Genomic DNA, 20,848 nt, shown 5'->3' on the forward strand with positions numbered 1-20,848 from the left:
ATTCTGAATTGGACGTTGAAAATGAGCTTATCTCAGCCAGCAGAGAGGTCAAATCACAGTAATGCAAACTCAGTCAGAGACATAGATTTTCACTTGCAACTTGCTTTAACATGTTTAACAGTGCATGAAATGTTGTCTAAAACAAAAAAGAATGATGCATTTTATAGCTGGATCAAGTTTTATTACATTCTGAATTGGACGTTGAAAATGAGCTTATCTCAGCCAGCAGAGAGGTCAAATCACAGTAATGCAAACTCAGTCAGAGACATAGATTTTCACTTGCAACTTGCTTTAACATGTTTAACAGTGCATGAAATGTTGTCTAAAACAAAAAAGAATGATGCATTTTATGGCTGGATCTGGTTTTATTACATTCTGAATTGGACGTTGAAAATGAGCTTATCTCAGCCAGCAGAGAGGTCAAATCACAGTAATGCAAACTCAGTCAGAGACATAGATTTTCACTTGCAACTTGCTTTAACATGTTTAACAGTGCATGAAATGTTGTCTAAAACAAAAAAGAATGATGCATTTTATGGCTGGATCTGGTTTTATCACATTCTGAATTGGACGTTGAAAATGAGCTTATCTCAGCCAGCAGAGAGTTCAAATCACAGTAATGCAAACTCAGTCAGAGACATAGATTTTCACTTGCAACTTGCTTTAACATGTTTAACAGTGCATGAAATGTTGTCTAAAACAAAAAAGAATGATGCATTTTATGGCTGGATCTGGTTTTATTACATTCTGAATTGGACGTTGAAAATGAGCTTATCTCAGCCAGCAGAGAGGTCAAATCACAGTAATGCAAACTCAGTCAGAGACATAGATTTTCACTTGCAACTTGCTTTAACATGTTTAACAGTGCATGAAATGTTGTCTAAAACAAAAAAGAATGATGCATTTTATGGCTGGATCTGGTTTTATTACATTCTGAATTGGACGTTGAAAATGAGCTTATCTCAGCCAGCAGAAAGGTCAAATCACAGTAATGCAAACTCAGTCAGAGACATAGATTTTCACTTGCAACTTGCTTTAACATGTTTAACAGTGCATGAAATGTTGTCTAAAACAAAAAAGAATGATGCATTTTATAGCTGGATCAGGTTTTATTACATTCTGAATTGGACGTTGAAAATGAGCTTATCTCAGCCAGCAGAGAGGTCAAATCACAGTAATGCAAACTCAGTCAGAGACATAGATTTTCACTTGCAACTTGCTTTAACATGTTTAACAGTGCATGAAATGTTGTCTAAAACAAAAAAGAATGATGCATTTTATGGCTGGATCTGGTTTTATCACATTCTGAATTGGACGTTGAAAATGAGCTTATCTCAGCCAGCAGAGAGTTCAAATCACAGTAATGCAAACTCAGTCAGAGACATAGATTTTCACTTGCAACTTGCTTTAACATGTTTAACAGTGCATGAAATGTTGTCTAAAACAAAAAAGAATGATGCATTTTATGGCTGGATCTGGTTTTATTACATTCTGAATTGGACGTTGAAAATGAGCTTATCTCAGCCAGCAGAGAGGTCAAATCACAGTAATGCAAACTCAGTCAGAGACATAGATTTTCACTTGCAACTTGCTTTAACATGTTTAACAGTGCATGAAATGTTGTCTAAAACAAAAAAGAATGATGCATTTTATAGCTGGATCAGGTTTTATTACATTCTGAATTGGACGTTGAAAATGAGCTTATCTCAGCCAGCAGAGAGGTCAAATCACAGTAATGCAAACTCAGTCAGAGACATAGATTTTCACTTGCAACTTGCTTTAACATGTTTAACAGTGCATGAAATGTTGTCTAAAACAAAAAAGAATGATGCATTTTATGGCTGGATCTGATTTTATCACATTCTGAATTGGACGTTGAAAATGAGCTTATCTCAGCCAGCAGAGAGTTCAAATCACAGTAATGCAAACTCAGTCAGAGACATAGATTTTCACTTGCAACTTGCTTTAACATGTTTAACAGTGCATGAAATGTTGTCTAAAACAAAAAAGAGTGATGCATTTTATGGCTGGATCTGGTTTTATTACATTCTGAATTGGACGTTGAAAATGAGCTTATCTCAGCCAGCAGAGAGGTCAAATCACAGTAATGCAAACTCAGTCAGAGACATAGATTTTCACTTGCAACTTGCTTTAACATGTTTAACAGTGCATGAAATGTTGTCTAAAACAAAAAAGAATGATGCATTTTATAGCTGGATCAGGTTTTATTACATTCTGAATTGGACGTTGAAAATGAGCTTATCTCAGCCAGCAGAGAGGTCAAATCACAGTAATGCAAACTCAGTCAGAGACATAGATTTTCACTTGCAACTTGCTTTAACATGTTTAACAGTGCATGAAATGTTGTCTAAAACAAAAAAGAATGATGCATTTTATGGCTGGATCTGGTTTTATTACATTCTGAATTGGACGTTGAAAATGAGCTTATCTCAGCCAGCAGAAAGGTCAAATCACAGTAATGCAAACTCAGTCAGAGACATAGATTTTCACTTGCAACTTGCTTTAACATGTTTAACAGTGCATGAAATGTTGTCTAAAACAAAAAAGAATGATGCATTTTATAGCTAGATCAGGTTTTATTACATTCTGAATTGGACGATGAAAATGAGCTTATCTCAGCCAGCAGAGAGGTCAAATCACAGTAATGCAAACTCAGTCAGAGACATAGATTTTCACTTGCAACTTGCTTTAACATGTTTAACAGTGCATGAAATGTTGTCTAAAACAAAAAAGAATGATGCATTTTATGGCTGGATCTGGTTTTATCACATTCTGAATTGGACGTTGAAAATGAGCTTATCTCAGCCAGCAGAGAGTTCAAATCACAGTAATGCAAACTCAGTCAGAGACATAGATTTTCACTTGCAACTTGCTTTAACATGTTTAACAGTGCATGAAATGTTGTCTAAAACAAAAAAGAATGATGCATTTTATGGCTGGATCTGGTTTTATTACATTCTGAATTGGACGTTGAAAATGAGCTTATCTCAGCCAGCAGAGAGGTCAAATCACAGTAATGCAAACTCAGTCAGAGACATAGATTTTCACTTGCAACTTGCTTTAACTTGTTTAACAGTGCATGAAATGTTGTCTAAAACAAAAAAGAATGATGCATTTTATAGCTGGATCAGGTTTTATTACATTCTGAATTGGACGTTGAAAATGAGCTTATCTCAGCCAGCAGAGAGGTCAAATCACAGTAATGCAAACTCAGTCAGAGACATAGATTTTCATTTGCAACTTGCTTTAACATGTTTAACAGTGCATGAAATGTTGTCTAAAACAAAAAAGAATGATGCATTTTATGGCTGGATCTGGTTTTATTACATTCTGAATTGGACGTTGAAAATGAGCTTATCTCAGCCAGCAGAGAGGTCAAATCACAGTAATGCAAACTCAGTCAGAGACATAGATTTTCACTTGCAACTTGCTTTAACATGTTTAACAGTGCATGAAATGTTGTCTAAAACAAAAAAGAATGATGCATTTTATAGCTGGATCAGGTTTTATTACATTCTGAATTGGACGTTGAAAATGAGCTTATCTCAGCCAGTAGAGAGGTCAAATCACAGTAATGCAAACTCAGTCAGAGACATAGATTTTCACTTGCAACTTGCTTTAACATGTTTAACAGTGCATGAAATGTTGTCTAAAACAAAAAAGAATGATGCATTTTATGGCTGGATCTGGTTTTATTACATTCTGAATTGGACATTGAAAATGAGCTTATCTCAGCCAGCAGAGAGGTCAAATCACAGTAATGCAAACTCAGTCAGAGACATAGATTTTCACTTGCAACTTGCTTTAACATGTTTAACAGTGCATGAAATGTTGTCTAAAAAAAAAAAGAATGATGCATTTTATAGCTGGATCAGGTTTTATTACATTCTGAATTGGACGTTGAAAATGAGCTTATCTCAGCCAGCAGAGAGGTCAAATCACAGTAATGCAAACTCAGTCAGAGACATAGATTTTCACTTGCAACTTGCTTTAACATGTTTAACAGTGCATGAAATGTTGTCTAAAACAAAAAAGAATGATGCATTTTATGGCTGGATCTGGTTTTATTACATTCTGAATTGGACGTTGAAAATGAGCTTATCTCAGCCAGCAGAGAGGTCAAATCACAGTAATGCAAACTCAGTCAGAGACATAGATTTTCACTTGCAACTTGCTTTAACATGTTTAACAGTGCATGAAATGTTGTCTAAAACAAAAAAGAGTGATGCATTTTATGGCTGGATCTGGTTTTATTACATTCTGAATTGGACGTTGAAAATGAGCTTATCTCAGCCAGCAGAGAGGTCAAATCACAGTAATGCAAACTCAGTCAGAGACATAGATTTTCACTTGCAACTTGCTTTAACATGTTTAACAGTGCATGAAATGTTGTCTAAAACAAAAAAGAATGATGCATTTTATGGCTGGATCTGGTTTTATCACATTCTGAATTGGACGTTGAAAATGAGCTTATCTCAGCCAGCAGAGAGTTCAAATCACAGTAATGCAAACTCAGTCAGAGACATAGATTTTCACTTGCAACTTGCTTTAACATGTTTAACAGTGCATGAAATGTTGTCTAAAACAAAAAAGAATGATGCATTTTATGGCTGGATCTGGTTTTATTACATTCTGAATTGGACATTGAAAATGAGCTTATCTCAGCCAGCAGAGAGGTCAAATCACAGTAATGCAAACTCAGTCAGAGACATAGATTTTCACTTGCAACTTGCTTTAACATGTTTAACAGTGCATGAAATGTTGTCTAAAACAAAAAAGAGTGATGCATTTTATGGCTGGATCTGGTTTTATTACATTCTGAATTGGACGTTGAAAATGAGCTTATCTCAGCCAGCAGAGAGGTCAAATCACAGTAATGCAAACTCAGTCAGAGACATAGATTTTCACTTGCAACTTGCTTTAACATGTTTAACAGTGCATGAAATGTTGTCTAAAACAAAAAAGAATGATGCATTTTATAGCTGGATCAGGTTTTATTACATTCTGAATTGGACGTTGAAAATGAGCTTATCTCAGCCAGCAGAGAGGTCAAATCACAGTAATGCAAACTCAGTCAGAGACATAGATTTTCACTTGCAACTTGCTTTAACATGTTTAACAGTGCATGAAATGTTGTCTAAAACAAAAAAGAATGATGCATTTTATAGCTGGATCAGGTTTTATTACATTCTGAATTGGACGTTGAAAATGAGCTTATCTCAGCCAGCAGAGAGGTCAAATCACAGTAATGCAAACTCAGTCAGAGACATAGATTTTCATTTGCAACTTGCTTTAACATGTTTAACAGTGCATGAAATGTTGTCTAAAACAAAAAAGAATGATGCATTTTATAGCTGGATCAGGTTTTATTACATTCTGAATTGGACGTTGAAAATGAGCTTATCTCAGCCAGCAGAGAGGTCAAATCACAGTAATGCAAACTCAGTCAGAGACATAGATTTTCATTTGCAACTTGCTTTAACATGTTTAACAGTGCATGAAATGTTGTCTAAAACAAAAAAGAATGATGCATTTTATGGCTGGATCTGGTTTTATTACATTCTGAATTGGACGTTGAAAATGAGCTTATCTCAGCCAGCAGAGAGGTCAAATCACAGTAATGCAAACTCAGTCAGAGACATAGATTTTCACTTGCAACTTGCTTTAACATGTTTAACAGTGCATGAAATGTTGTCTAAAACATAAAAGAATGATGCATTTTATAGCTGGATCAGGTTTTATTACATTCTGAATTGGACGTTGAAAATGAGCTTATCTCAGCCAGCAGAGAGGTCAAATCACAGTAATGCAAACTCAGTCAGAGACATAGATTTTCACTTGCAACTTGCTTTAACATGTTTAACAGTGCATGAAATGTTGTCTAAAACAAAAAAGAATGATGCATTTTATGGCTGGATCTGGTTTTATTACATTCTGAATTGGACGTTGAAAATGAGCTTATCTCAGCCAGCAGAGAGGTCAAATCACAGTAATGCAAACTCAGTCAGAGACATAGATTTTCACTTGCAACTTGCTTTAACATGTTTAACAGTGCATGAAATGTTGTCTAAAACAAAAAAGAATTATGCATTTTATAGCTGGATCAGGTTTTATTACATTCTGAATTGGACGTTGAAAATGAGCTTATCTCAGCCAGCAGAGAGGTCAAATCACAGTAATGCAAACTCAGTCAGAGACATAGATTTTCACTTGCAACTTGCTTTAACATGTTTAACAGTGCATGAAATGTTGTCTAAAACAAAAAAGAATGATGCATTTTATAGCTGGATCAGGTTTTATTACATTCTGAATTGGACGTTGAAAATGAGCTTATCTCAGCCAGCAGAGAGGTCAAATCACAGTAATGCAAACTCAGTCAGAGACATAGATTTTCACTTGCAACTTGCTTTAACATGTTTAACAGTGCATGAAATGTTGTCTAAAACAAAAAAGAATGATGCATTTTATGGCTGGATCAGGTTTTATTACATTCTGTATTGGACGTTGAAAATGAGCTTATCTCAGCCAGCAGAGAGGTCAAATCACAGTAATGCAAACTCAGTCAGAGACATAGATTTTCACTTGCAACTTGCTTTAACATGTTTAACAGTGCATGAAATGTTGTCTAAAACAAAAAAGAATGATGCATTTTATAGCTGGATCTGGTTTTATTACATTCTGAATTGGACGTTGAAAATGAGCTTATCTCAGCCAGCAGAGAGGTCAAATCACAGTAATGCAAACTCAGTCAGAGACATAGATTTTCACTTGCAACTTGCTTTAACATGTTTAACAGTGCATGAAATGTTGTCTAAAACAAAAAAGAATGATGCATTTTATGGCTGGATCTGGTTTTATTACATTCTGTATTGGACGTTGAAAATGAGCTTATCTCAGCCAGCAGAGAGGTCAAATCACAGTAATGCAAACTCAGTCAGAGACATAGATTTTCACTTGCAACTTGCTTTAACATGTTTAACAGTGCATGAAATGTTGTCTAAAACAAAAAAGAATGATGCATTTTATGGCTGGATCTGGTTTTATTACATTCTGAATTGGACGTTGAAAATGAGCTTATCTCAGCCAGCAGAGAGGTCAAATCACAGTAATGCAAACTCAGTCAGAGACATAGATTTTCACTTGCAACTTGCTTTAACATGTTTAACAGTGCATGAAATGTTGTCTAAAACAAAAAAGAATGATGCATTTTATGGCTGGATCTGGTTTTATTACATTCTGAATTGGACGTTGAAAATGAGCTTATCTCAGCCAGCAGAGAGGTCAAATCACAGTAATGCAAACTCAGTCAGAGACATAGGTTTTCACTTGCAACTTGCTTAAACATGTTTAACAGTGCATGAAATGTTGTCTAAAACAAAAAAGAATGATGCATTTTATAGCTGGATCAAGTTTTATTACATTCTGAATTGGACGTTGAAAATGAGCTTATCTCAGCCAGCAGAGAGGTCAAATAACAGTAATGCAAACTCAGTCAGAGACATAGATTTTCACTTGCAACTTGCTTTAACATGTTTAACAGTGCATGAAATGTTGTCTAAAACAAAAAAGAATGATGCATTTTATAGCTGGATCAGGTTTTATTACATTCTGAATTGGACGTTGAAAATGAGCTTATCTCAGCCAGCAGAGAGGTCAAATCACAGTAATGCAAACTCAGTCAGAGACATAGATTTTCACTTGCAACTTGCTTTAACATGTTTAACAGTGCATGAAATGTTGTCTAAAACAAAAAAGAATGATGCATTTTATGGCTGGATCTGGTTTTATCACATTCTGAATTGGACGTTGAAAATGAGCTTATCTCAGCCAGCAGAGAGTTCAAATCACAGTAATGCAAACTCAGTCAGAGACATAGATTTTCACTTGCAACTTGCTTTAACATGTTTAACAGTGCATGAAATGTTGTCTAAAACAAAAAAGAATGATGCATTTTATGGCTGGATCTGGTTTTATTACATTCTGAATTGGACGTTGAAAATGAGCTTATCTCAGCCAGCAGAGAGGTCAAATCACAGTAATGCAAACTCAGTCAGAGACATAGATTTTCACTTGCAACTTGCTTTAACATGTTTAACAGTGCATGAAATGTTGTCTAAAACAAAAAAGAATGATGCATTTTATAGCTGGATCAGGTTTTATTACATTCTGAATTGGACGTTGAAAATGAGCTTATCTCAGCCAGCAGAGAGGTCAAATCACAGTAATGCAAACTCAGTCAGAGACATAGATTTTCACTTGCAACTTGCTTTAACATGTTTAACAGTGCATGAAATGTTGTCTAAAACAAAAAAGAATGATGCATTTTATGGCTGGATCAGGTTTTATTACATTCTGAATTGGACGTTGAAAATGAGCTTATCTCAGCCAGCAGAGAGGTCAAATCACAGTAATGCAAACTCAGTCAGAGACATAGATTTTCACTTGCAACTTGCTTTAACATGTTTAACAGTGCATGAAATGTTGTCTAAAACAAAAAAGAATGATGCATTTTATGGCTGGATCTGGTTTTATCACATTCTGAATTGGACGTTGAAAATGAGCTTATCTCAGCCAGCAGAGAGTTCAAATCACAGTAATGCAAACTCAGTCAGAGACATAGATTTTCACTTGCAACTTGCTTTAACATGTTTAACAGTGCATGAAATGTTGTCTAAAACAAAAAAGAATGATGCATTTTATGGCTGGATCTGGTTTTATCACATTCTGAATTGGACGTTGAAAATGAGCTTATCTCAGCCAGCAGAGAGTTCAAATCACAGTAATGCAAACTCAGTCAGAGACATAGATTTTCACTTGCAACTTGCTTTAACATGTTTAACAGTGCATGAAATGTTGTCTAAAACAAAAAAGAATGATGCATTTTATGGCTGGATCTGGTTTTATTACATTCTGAATTGGACGTTGAAAATGAGCTTATCTCAGCCAGCAGAGAGGTCAAATCACAGTAATGCAAACTCAGTCAGAGACATAGATTTTCACTTGCAACTTGCTTTAACATGTTTAACAGTGCATGAAATGTTGTCTAAAACAAAAAAGAGTGATGCATTTTATGGCTGGATCTGGTTTTATTACATTCTGAATTGGACGTTGAAAATGAGCTTATCTCAGCCAGCAGAGAGGTCAAATCACAGTAATGCAAACTCAGTCAGAGACATAGATTTTCACTTGCAACTTGCTTTAACATGTTTAACAGTGCATGAAATGTTGTCTAAAACAAAAAAGAATGATGCATTTTATAGCTGGATCAGGTTTTATTACATTCTGAATTGGACGTTGAAAATGAGCTTATCTCAGCCAGCAGAGAGGTCAAATCACAGTAATGCAAACTCAGTCAGAGACATAGATTTTCACTTGCAACTTGCTTTAACATGTTTAACAGTGCATGAAATGTTGTCTAAAACAAAAAAGAATGATGCATTTTATAGCTGGATCAGGTTTTATTACATTCTGAATTGGACGTTGAAAATGAGCTTATCTCAGCCAGCAGAGAGGTCAAATCACAGTAATGCAAACTCAGTCAGAGACATAGATTTTCATTTGCAACTTGCTTTAACATGTTTAACAGTGCATGAAATGTTGTCTAAAACAAAAAAGAATGATGCATTTTATAGCTGGATCAGGTTTTATTACATTCTGAATTGGACGTTGAAAATGAGCTTATCTCAGCCAGCAGAGAGGTCAAATCACAGTAATGCAAACTCAGTCAGAGACATAGATTTTCATTTGCAACTTGCTTTAACATGTTTAACAGTGCATGAAATGTTGTCTAAAACAAAAAAGAATGATGCATTTTATGGCTGGATCTGGTTTTATTACATTCTGAATTGGACGTTGAAAATGAGCTTATCTCAGCCAGCAGAGAGGTCAAATCACAGTAATGCAAATTCAGTCAGAGACATAGATTTTCACTTGCAACTTGCTTTAACATGTTTAACAGTGCATGAAATGTTGTCTAAAACATAAAAGAATGATGCATTTTATAGCTGGATCAGGTTTTATTACATTCTGAATTGGACGTTGAAAATGAGCTTATCTCAGCCAGCAGAGAGGTCAAATCACAGTAATGCAAACTCAGTCAGAGACATAGATTTTCACTTGCAACTTGCTTTAACATGTTTAACAGTGCATGAAATGTTGTCTAAAACAAAAAAGAATGATGCATTTTATGGCTGGATCTGGTTTTATTACATTCTGAATTGGACGTTGAAAATGAGCTTATCTCAGCCAGCAGAGAGGTCAAATCACAGTAATGCAAACTCAGTCAGAGACATAGATTTTCACTTGCAACTTGCTTTAACATGTTTAACAGTGCATGAAATGTTGTCTAAAACAAAAAAGAATGATGTATTTTATGGCTGGATCAGGTTTTATTACATTCTGAATTGGACGTTGAAAATGAGCTTATCTCAGCCAGCAGAGAGGTCAAATCACAGTAATGCAAACTCAGTCAGAGACATAGATTTTCACTTGCAACTTGCTTTAACATGTTTAACAGTGCATGAAATGTTGTCTAAAACAAAAAAGAATGATGCATTTTATGGCTGGATCTGGTTTTATTACATTCTGAATTGGACGTTGAAAATGAGCTTATCTCAGCCAGCAGAGAGGTCAAATCACAGTAATGCAAACTCAGTCAGAGACATAGATTTTCACTTGCAACTTGCTTTAACATGTTTAACAGTGTATGAAATGTTGTCTAAAACAAAAAAGAATGATGCATTTTATAGCTGGATTAGGTTTTATTACATTCTGAATTGGACGTTGAAAATGAGCTTATCTCAGCCAGCAGAGAGGTCAAATCACAGTAATGCAAACTCAGTCAGAGACATAGATTTTCACTTGCAACTTGCTTTAACATGTTTAACAGTGCATGAAATGTTGTCTAAAACAAAAAAGAATGATGCATTTTATAGCTGGATCAAGTTTTATTACATTCTGAATTGGACGTTGAAAATGAGCTTATCTCAGCCAGCAGAGAGGTCAAATCACAGTAATGCAAACTCAGTCAGAGACATAGATTTTCACTTGCAACTTGCTTTAACATGTTTAACAGTGCATGAAATGTTGTCTAAAACAAAAAAGAATGATGCATTTTATGGCTGGATCTGGTTTTATTACATTCTGAATTGGACGTTGAAAATGAGCTTATCTCAGCCAGCAGAAAGGTCAAATCACAGTAATGCAAACTCAGTCAGAGACATAGATTTTCACTTGCAACTTGCTTTAACATGTTTAACAGTGCATGAAATGTTGTCTAAAACAAAAAAGAATGATGCATTTTATAGCTAGATCAGGTTTTATTACATTCTGAATTGGACGTTGAAAATGAGCTTATCTCAGCCAGCAGAGAGGTCAAATCACAGTAATGCAAACTCAGTCAGAGACATAGATTTTCACTTGCAACTTGCTTTAACATGTTTAACAGTGCATGAAATGTTGTCTAAAACAAAAAAGAATGATGCATTTTATGGCTGGATCTGGTTTTATCACATTCTGAATTGGACGTTGAAAATGAGCTTATCTCAGCCAGCAGAGAGTTCAAATCACAGTAATGCAAACTCAGTCAGAGACATAGATTTTCACTTGCAACTTGCTTTAACATGTTTAACAGTGCATGAAATGTTGTCTAAAACAAAAAAGAATGATGCATTTTATAGCTGGATCAGGTTTTATTACATTCTGAATTGGACGTTGAAAATGAGCTTATCTCAGCCAGCAGAGAGGTCAAATCACAGTAATGCAAACTCAGTCAGAGACATAGATTTTCATTTGCAACTTGCTTTAACATGTTTAACAGTGCATGAAATGTTGTCTAAAACAAAAAAGAATGATGCATTTTATGGCTGGATCTGGTTTTATTACATTCTGAATTGGACGTTGAAAATGAGCTTATCTCAGCCAGCAGAGAGGTCAAATCACAGTAATGCAAACTCAGTCAGAGACATAGATTTTCACTTGCAACTTGCTTTAACATGTTTAACAGTGCATGAAATGTTGTCTAAAACATAAAAGAATGATGCATTTTATAGCTGGATCAGGTTTTATTACATTCTGAATTGGACGTTGAAAATGAGCTTATCTCAGCCAGCAGAGAGGTCAAATCACAGTAATGCAAACTCAGTCAGAGACATAGATTTTCACTTGCAACTTGCTTTAACATGTTTAACAGTGCATGAAATGTTGTCTAAAACAAAAAAGAATGATGCATTTTATGGCTGGATCAGGTTTTATTACATTCTGAATTGGACGTTGAAAATGAGCTTATCTCAGCCAGCAGAGAGGTCAAATCACAGTAATGCAAACTCAGTCAGAGACATAGATTTTCACTTGCAACTTGCTTTAACATGTTTAACAGTGCATGAAATGTTGTCTAAAACAAAAAAGAATGATGCATTTTATAGCTGGATCAGGTTTTATTACATTCTGAATTGGACGTTGAAAATGAGCTTATCTCAGCCAGCAGAGAGGTCAAATCACAGTAATGCAAACTCAGTCAGAGACATAGATTTTCACTTGCAACTTGCTTTAACATGTTTAACAGTGCATGAAATGTTGTCTAAAACAAAAAAGAATGATGCATTTTATAGCTGGATCAAGTTTTATTACATTCTGAATTGGACGTTGAAAATGAGCTTATCTCAGCCAGCAGAGAGGTCAAATCACAGTAATGCAAACTCAGTCAGAGACATAGATTTTCACTTGCAACTTGCTTTAACATGTTTAACAGTGCATGAAATGTTGTCTAAAACAAAAAAGAATGATGCATTTTATGGCTGGATCTGGTTTTATTACATTCTGAATTGGACGTTGAAAATGAGCTTATCTCAGCCAGCAGAAAGGTCAAATCACAGTAATGCAAACTCAGTCAGAGACATAGATTTTCACTTGCAACTTGCTTTAACATGTTTAACAGTGCATGAAATGTTGTCTAAAACAAAAAAGAATGATGCATTTTATAGCTAGATCAGGTTTTATTACATTCTGAATTGGACGTTGAAAATGAGCTTATCTCAGCCAGCAGAGAGGTCAAATCACAGTAATGCAAACTCAGTCAGAGACATAGATTTTCACTTGCAACTTGCTTTAACATGTTTAACAGTGCATGAAATGTTGTCTAAAACAAAAAAGAATGATGCATTTTATGGCTGGATCTGGTTTTATCACATTCTGAATTGGACGTTGAAAATGAGCTTATCTCAGCCAGCAGAGAGTTCAAATCACAGTAATGCAAACTCAGTCAGAGACATAGATTTTCACTTGCAACTTGCTTTAACATGTTTAACAGTGCATGAAATGTTGTCTAAAACAAAAAAGAATGATGCATTTTATGGCTGGATCTGGTTTTATTACATTCTGAATTGGACGTTGAAAATGAGCTTATCTCAGCCAGCAGAGAGGTCAAATCACAGTAATGCAAACTCAGTCAGAGACATAGATTTTCACTTGCAACTTGCTTTAACATGTTTAACAGTGCATGAAATGTTGTCTAAAACAAAAAAGAATGATGCATTTTATGGCTGGATCTGGTTTTATTACATTCTGAATTGGACGTTGAAAATGAGCTTATCTCAGCCAGCAGAGAGGTCAAATCACAGTAATGCAAACTCAGTCAGAGACATAGATTTTCACTTGCAACTTGCTTTAACATGTTTAACAGTGCATGAAATGTTGTCTAAAACAAAAAAGAATGATGCATTTTATAGCTAGATCAGGTTTTATTACATTCTGAATTGGACGTTGAAAATGAGCTTATCTCAGCCAGCAGAGAGGTCAAATCACAGTAATGCAAACTCAGTCAGAGACATAGATTTTCACTTGCAACTTGCTTTAACATGTTTAACAGTGCATGAAATGTTGTCTAAAACAAAAAAGAATGATGCATTTTATGGCTGGATCTGGTTTTATCACATTCTGAATTGGACGTTGAAAATGAGCTTATCTCAGCCAGCAGAGAGTTCAAATCACAGTAATGCAAACTCAGTCAGAGACATAGATTTTCACTTGCAACTTGCTTTAACATGTTTAACAGTGCATGAAATGTTGTCTAAAACAAAAAAGAATGATGCATTTTATGGCTGGATCTGGTTTTATTACATTCTGAATTGGACGTTGAAAATGAGCTTATCTCAGCCAGCAGAGAGGTCAAATCACAGTAATGCAAACTCAGTCAGAGACATAGATTTTCACTTGCAACTTGCTTTAACATGTTTAACAGTGCATGAAATGTTGTCTAAAACAAAAAAGAATGATGCATTTTATAGCTGGATCAGGTTTTATTACATTCTGAATTGGACGTTGAAAATGAGCTTATCTCAGCCAGCAGAGAGGTCAAATCACAGTAATGCAAACTCAGTCAGAGACATAGATTTTCATTTGCAACTTGCTTTAACATGTTTAACAGTGCATGAAATGTTGTCTAAAACAAAAAAGAATGATGCATTTTATGGCTGGATCTGGTTTTATTACATTCTGAATTGGACGTTGAAAATGAGCTTATCTCAGCCAGCAGAGAGGTCAAATCACAGTAATGCAAACTCAGTCAGAGACATAGATTTTCACTTGCAACTTGCTTTAACATGTTTAACAGTGCATGAAATGTTGTCTAAAACAAAAAAGAATGATGCATTTTATGGCTGGATCTGGTTTTATCACATTCTGAATTGGACGTTGAAAATGAGCTTATCTCAGCCAGCAGAGAGTTCAAATCACAGTAATGCAAACTCAGTCAGAGACATAGATTTTCACTTGCAACTTGCTTTAACATGTTTAACAGTGCATGAAATGTTGTCTAAAACAAAAAAGAATGATGCATTTTATGGCTGGATCTGGTTTTATTACATTCTGAATTGGACGTTGAAAATGAGCTTATCTCAGCCAGCAGAGAGGTCAAATCACAGTAATGCAAACTCAGTCAGAGACATAGATTTTCACTTGCAACTTGCTTTAACATGTTTAACAGTGCATGAAATGTTGTCTAAAACAAAAAAGAGTGATGCATTTTATGGCTGGATCTGGTTTTATTACATTCTGAATTGGACGTTGAAAATGAGCTTATCTCAGCCAGCAGAGAGGTCAAATCACAGTAATGCAAACTCAGTCAGAGACATAGATTTTCACTTGCAACTTGCTTTAACATGTTTAACAGTGCATGAAATGTTGTCTAAAACAAAAAAGAATGATGCATTTTATAGCTGGATCAGGTTTTATTACATTCTGAATTGGACGTTGAAAATGAGCTTATCTCAGCCAGCAGAGAGGTCAAATCACAGTAATGCAAACTCAGTCAGAGACATAGATTTTCACTTGCAACTTGCTTTAACATGTTTAACAGTGCATGAAATGTTGTCTAAAACAAAAAAGAATGATGCATTTTATAGCTGGATCAGGTTTTATTACATTCTGAATTGGACGTTGAAAATGAGCTTATCTCAGCCAGCAGAGAGGTCAAATCACAGTAATGCAAACTCAGTCAGAGACATAGATTTTCATTTGCAACTTGCTTTAACATGTTTAACAGTGCATGAAATGTTGTCTAAAACAAAAAAGAATGATGCATTTTATAGCTGGATCAGGTTTTATTACATTCTGAATTGGACGTTGAAAATGAGCTTATCTCAGCCAGCAGAGAGGTCAAATCACAGTAATGCAAACTCAGTCAGAGACATAGATTTTCATTTGCAACTTGCTTTAACATGTTTAACAGTGCATGAAATGTTGTCTAAAACAAAAAAGAATGATGCATTTTATGGCTGGATCTGGTTTTATTACATTCTGAATTGGACGTTGAAAATGAGCTTATCTCAGCCAGCAGAGAGGTCAAATCACAGTAATGCAAACTCAGTCAGAGACATAGATTTTCACTTGCAACTTGCTTTAACATGTTTAACAGTGCATGAAATGTTGTCTAAAACAAAAAAGAATGATGCATTTTATGGCTGGATCTGGTTTTATCACATTCTGAATTGGACGTTGAAAATGAGCTTATCTCAGCCAGCAGAGAGTTCAAATCACAGTAATGCAAACTCAGTCAGAGACATAGATTTTCACTTGCAACTTGCTTTAACATGTTTAACAGTGCATGAAATGTTGTCTAAAACAAAAAAGAATGATGCATTTTATGGCTGGATCTGGTTTTATTACATTCTGAATTGGACGTTGAAAATGAGCTTATCTCAGCCAGCAGAGAGGTCAAATCACAGTAATGCAAACTCAGTCAGAGACATAGATTTTCACTTGCAACTTGCTTTAACATGTTTAACAGTGCATGAAATGTTGTCTAAAACAAAAAAGAGTGATGCATTTTATGGCTGGATCTGGTTTTATTACATTCTGAATTGGACGTTGAAAATGAGCTTATCTCAGCCAGCAGAGAGGTCAAATCACAGTAATGCAAACTCAGTCAGAGACATAGATTTTCACTTGCAACTTGCTTTAACATGTTTAACAGTGCATGAAATGTTGTCTAAAACAAAAAAGAATGATGCATTTTATAGCTGGATCAGGTTTTATTACATTCTGAATTGGACGTTGAAAATGAGCTTATCTCAGCCAGCAGAGAGGTCAAATCACAGTAATGCAAACTCAGTCAGAGACATAGATTTTCACTTGCAACTTGCTTTAACATGTTTAACAGTGCATGAAATGTTGTCTAAAACAAAAAAGAATGATGCATTTTATAGCTGGATCAGGTTTTATTACATTCTGAATTGGACGTTGAAAATGAGCTTATCTCAGCCAGCAGAGAGGTCAAATCACAGTAATGCAAACTCAGTCAGAGACATAGATTTTCATTTGCAACTTGCTTTAACATGTTTAACAGTGCATGAAATGTTGTCTAAAACAAAAAAGAATGATGCATTTTATAGCTGGATCAGGTTTTATTACATTCTGAATTGGACGTTGAAAATGAGCTTATCTCAGCCAGCAGAGAGGTCAAATCACAGTAATGCAAACTCAGTCAGAGACATAGATTTTCATTTGCAACTTGCTTTAACATGTTTAACAGTGCATGAAATGTTGTCTAAAACAAAAAAGAATGATGCATTTTATGGCTGGATCTGGTTTTATTACATTCTGAATTGGACGTTGAAAATGAGCTTATCTCAGCCAGCAGAGAGGTCAAATCACAGTAATGCAAACTCAGTCAGAGACATAGATTTTCACTTGCAACTTGCTTTAACATGTTTAACAGTGCATGAAATGTTGTCTAAAACATAAAAGAATGATGCATTTTATAGCTGGATCAGGTTTTATTACATTCTGAATTGGACGTTGAAAATGAGCTTATCTCAGCCAGCAGAGAGGTCAAATCACAGTAATGCAAACTCAGTCAGAGACATAGATTTTCACTTGCAACTTGCTTTAACATGTTTAACAGTGCATGAAATGTTGTCTAAAACAAAAAAGAATGATGCATTTTATGGCTGGATCTGGTTTTATTACATTCTGAATTGGACGTTGAAAATGAGCTTATCTCAGCCAGCAGAGAGGTCAAATCACAGTAATGCAAACTCAGTCAGAGACATAGATTTTCACTTGCAACTTGCTTTAACATGTTTAACAGTGCATGAAATGTTGTCTAAAACAAAAAAGAATGATGCATTTTATAGCTGGATCAGGTTTTATTACATTCTGAATTGGACGTTGAAAATGAGCTTATCTCAGCCAGCAGAGAGGTCAAATCACAGTAATGCAAACTCAGTCAGAGACATAGATTTTCACTTGCAACTTGCTTTAACATGTTTAACAGTGCATGAAATGTTGTCTAAAACAAAAAAGAATGATGTATTTTATGGCTGGATCAGGTTTTATTACATTCTGAATTGGACGTTGAAAATGAGCTTATCTCAGCCAGCAGAGAGGTCAAATCACAGTAATGCAAACTCAGTCAGAGACATAGATTTTCACTTGCAACTTGCTTTAACATGTTTAACAGTGCATGAAATGTTGTCTAAAACAAAAAAGAATGATGCATTTTATGGCTGGATCTGGTTTTATTACATTCTGAATTGGACGTTGAAAATGAGCTTATCTCAGCCAGCAGAGAGGTCAAATCACAGTAATGCAAACTCAGTCAGAGACATAGATTTTCACTTGCAACTTGCTTTAACATGTTTAACAGTGTATGAAATGTTGTCTAAAACAAAAAAGAATGATGCATTTTATAGCTGGATCAGGTTTTATTACATTCTGAATTGGACGTTGAAAATGAGCTTATCTCAGCCAGCAGAGAGGTCAAATCACAGTAATGCAAACTCAGTCAGAGACATAGATTTTCACTTGCAACTTGCTTTAACATGTTTAACAGTGCATGAAATGTTGTCTAAAACAAAAAAGAATGATGCATTTTATAGCTGGATCAAGTTTTATTACATTCTGAATTGGACGTTGAAAATGAGCTTATCTCAGCCAGCAGAGAGGTCAAATCACAGTAATGCAAACTCAGTCAGAGACATAGATTTTCACTTGCAACTTGCTTTAACATGTTTAACAGTGCATGAAATGTTGTCTAAAACAAAAAAGAATGATGCATTTTATGGCTGGATCTGGTTTTATTACATTCTGAATTGGACGTTGAAAATGAGCTTATCTCAGCCAGCAGAGAGGTCAAATCACAGTAATGCAAACTCAGTCAGAGACATAGATTTTCACTTGCAACTTGCTTTAACATGTTTAACAGTGCATGAAATGTTGTCTAAAACAAAAAAGAATGATGCATTTTATGGCTGGATCTGGTTTTATCACATTCTGAATTGGACGTTGAAAATGAGCTTATCTCAGCCAGCAGAGAGTTCAAATCACAGTAATGCAAACTCAGTCAGAGACATAGATTTTCACTTGCAACTTGCTTTAACATGTTTAACAGTGCATGAAATGTTGTCTAAAACAAAAAAGAATGATGCATTTTATGGCTGGATCTGGTTTTATTACATTCTGAATTGGACGTTGAAAATGAGCTTATCTCAGCCAGCAGAGAGGTCAAATCACAGTAATGCAAACTCAGTCAGAGACATAGATTTTCACTTGCAACTTGCTTTAACATGTTTAACAGTGCATGAAATGTTGTCTAAAACAAAAAAGAATGATGCATTTTATGGCTGGATCTGGTTTTATTACATTCTGAATTGGACGTTGAAAATGAGCTTATCTCAGCCAGCAGAAAGGTCAAATCACAGTAATGCAAACTCAGTCAGAGACATAGATTTTCACTTGCAACTTGCTTTAACATGTTTAACAGTGCATGAAATGTTGTCTAAAACAAAAAAGAATGATGCATTTTATAGCTGGATCAGGTTTTATTACATTCTGAATTGGACGTTGAAAATGAGCTTATCTCAGCCAGCAGAGAGGTCAAATCACAGTAATGCAAACTCAGTCAGAGACATAGATTTTCACTTGCAACTTGCTTTAACATGTTTAACAGTGCATGAAATGTTGTCTAAAACAAAAAAGAATGATGCATTTTATGGCTGGATCTGGTTTTATCACATTCTGAATTGGACGTTGAAAATGAGCTTATCTCAGCCAGCAGAGAGTTCAAATCACAGTAATGCAAACTCAGTCAGAGACATAGATTTTCACTTGCAACTTGCTTTAACATGTTTAACAGTGCATGAAATGTTGTCTAAAACAAAAAAGAATGATGCATTTTATGGCTGGATCTGGTTTTATTACATTCTGAATTGGACGTTGAAAATGAGCTTATCTCAGCCAGCAGAGAGGTCAAATCACAGTAATGCAAACTCAGTCAGAGACATAGATTTTCACTTGCAACTTGCTTTAACATGTTTAACAGTGCATGAAATGTTGTCTAAAACAAAAAAGAATGATGCATTTTATAGCTGGATCAGGTTTTATTACATTCTGAATTGGACGTTGAAAATGAGCTTATCTCAGCCAGCAGAGAGGTCAAATCACAGTAATGCAAACTCAGTCAGAGACATAGATTTTCACTTGCAACTTGCTTTAACATGTTTAACAGTGCATGAAATGTTGTCTAAAACAAAAAAGAATGATGCATTTTATGGCTGGATCTGATTTTATCACATTCTGAATTGGACGTTGAAAATGAGCTTATCTCAGCCAGCAGAGAGTTCAAATCACAGTAATGCAAACTCAGTCAGAGACATAGATTTTCACTTGCAACTTGCTTTAACATGTTTAACAGTGCATGAAATGTTGTCTAAAACAAAAAAGAGTGATGCATTTTATGGCTGGATCTGGTTTTATTACATTCTGAATTGGACGTTGAAAATGAGCTTATCTCAGCCAGCAGAGAGGTCAAATCACAGTAATGCAAACTCAGTCAGAGACATAGATTTTCACTTGCAACTTGCTTTAACATGTTTAACAGTGCATGAAATGTTGTCTAAAACAAAAAAGAATGATGCATTTTATAGCTGGATCAGGTTTTATTACATTCTGAATTGGACGTTGAAAATGAGCTTATCTCAGCCAGCAGAGAGGTCAAATCACAGTAATGCAAACTCAGTCAGAGACATAGATTTTCACTTGCAACTTGCTTTAACATGTTTAACAGTGCATGAAATGTTGTCTAAAACAAAAAAGAATGATGCATTTTATGGCTGGATCTGGTTTTATTACATTCTGAATTGGACGTTGAAAATGAGCTTATCTCAGCCAGCAGAAAGGTCAAATCACAGTAATGCAAACTCAGTCAGAGACATAGATTTTCACTTGCAACTTGCTTTAACATGTTTAACAGTGCATGAAATGTTGTCTAAAACAAAAAAGAATGATGCATTTTATAGCTAGATCAGGTTTTATTACATTCTGAATTGGACGA

Source organism: Danio rerio, chromosome 9, assembly GCF_052040795.2.
Source record: "Danio rerio strain M-AB ecotype USA chromosome 9, GRCz13ab, whole genome shotgun sequence".
Lineage (NCBI taxonomy): Eukaryota > Metazoa > Chordata > Actinopteri > Cypriniformes > Danionidae > Danio > Danio rerio.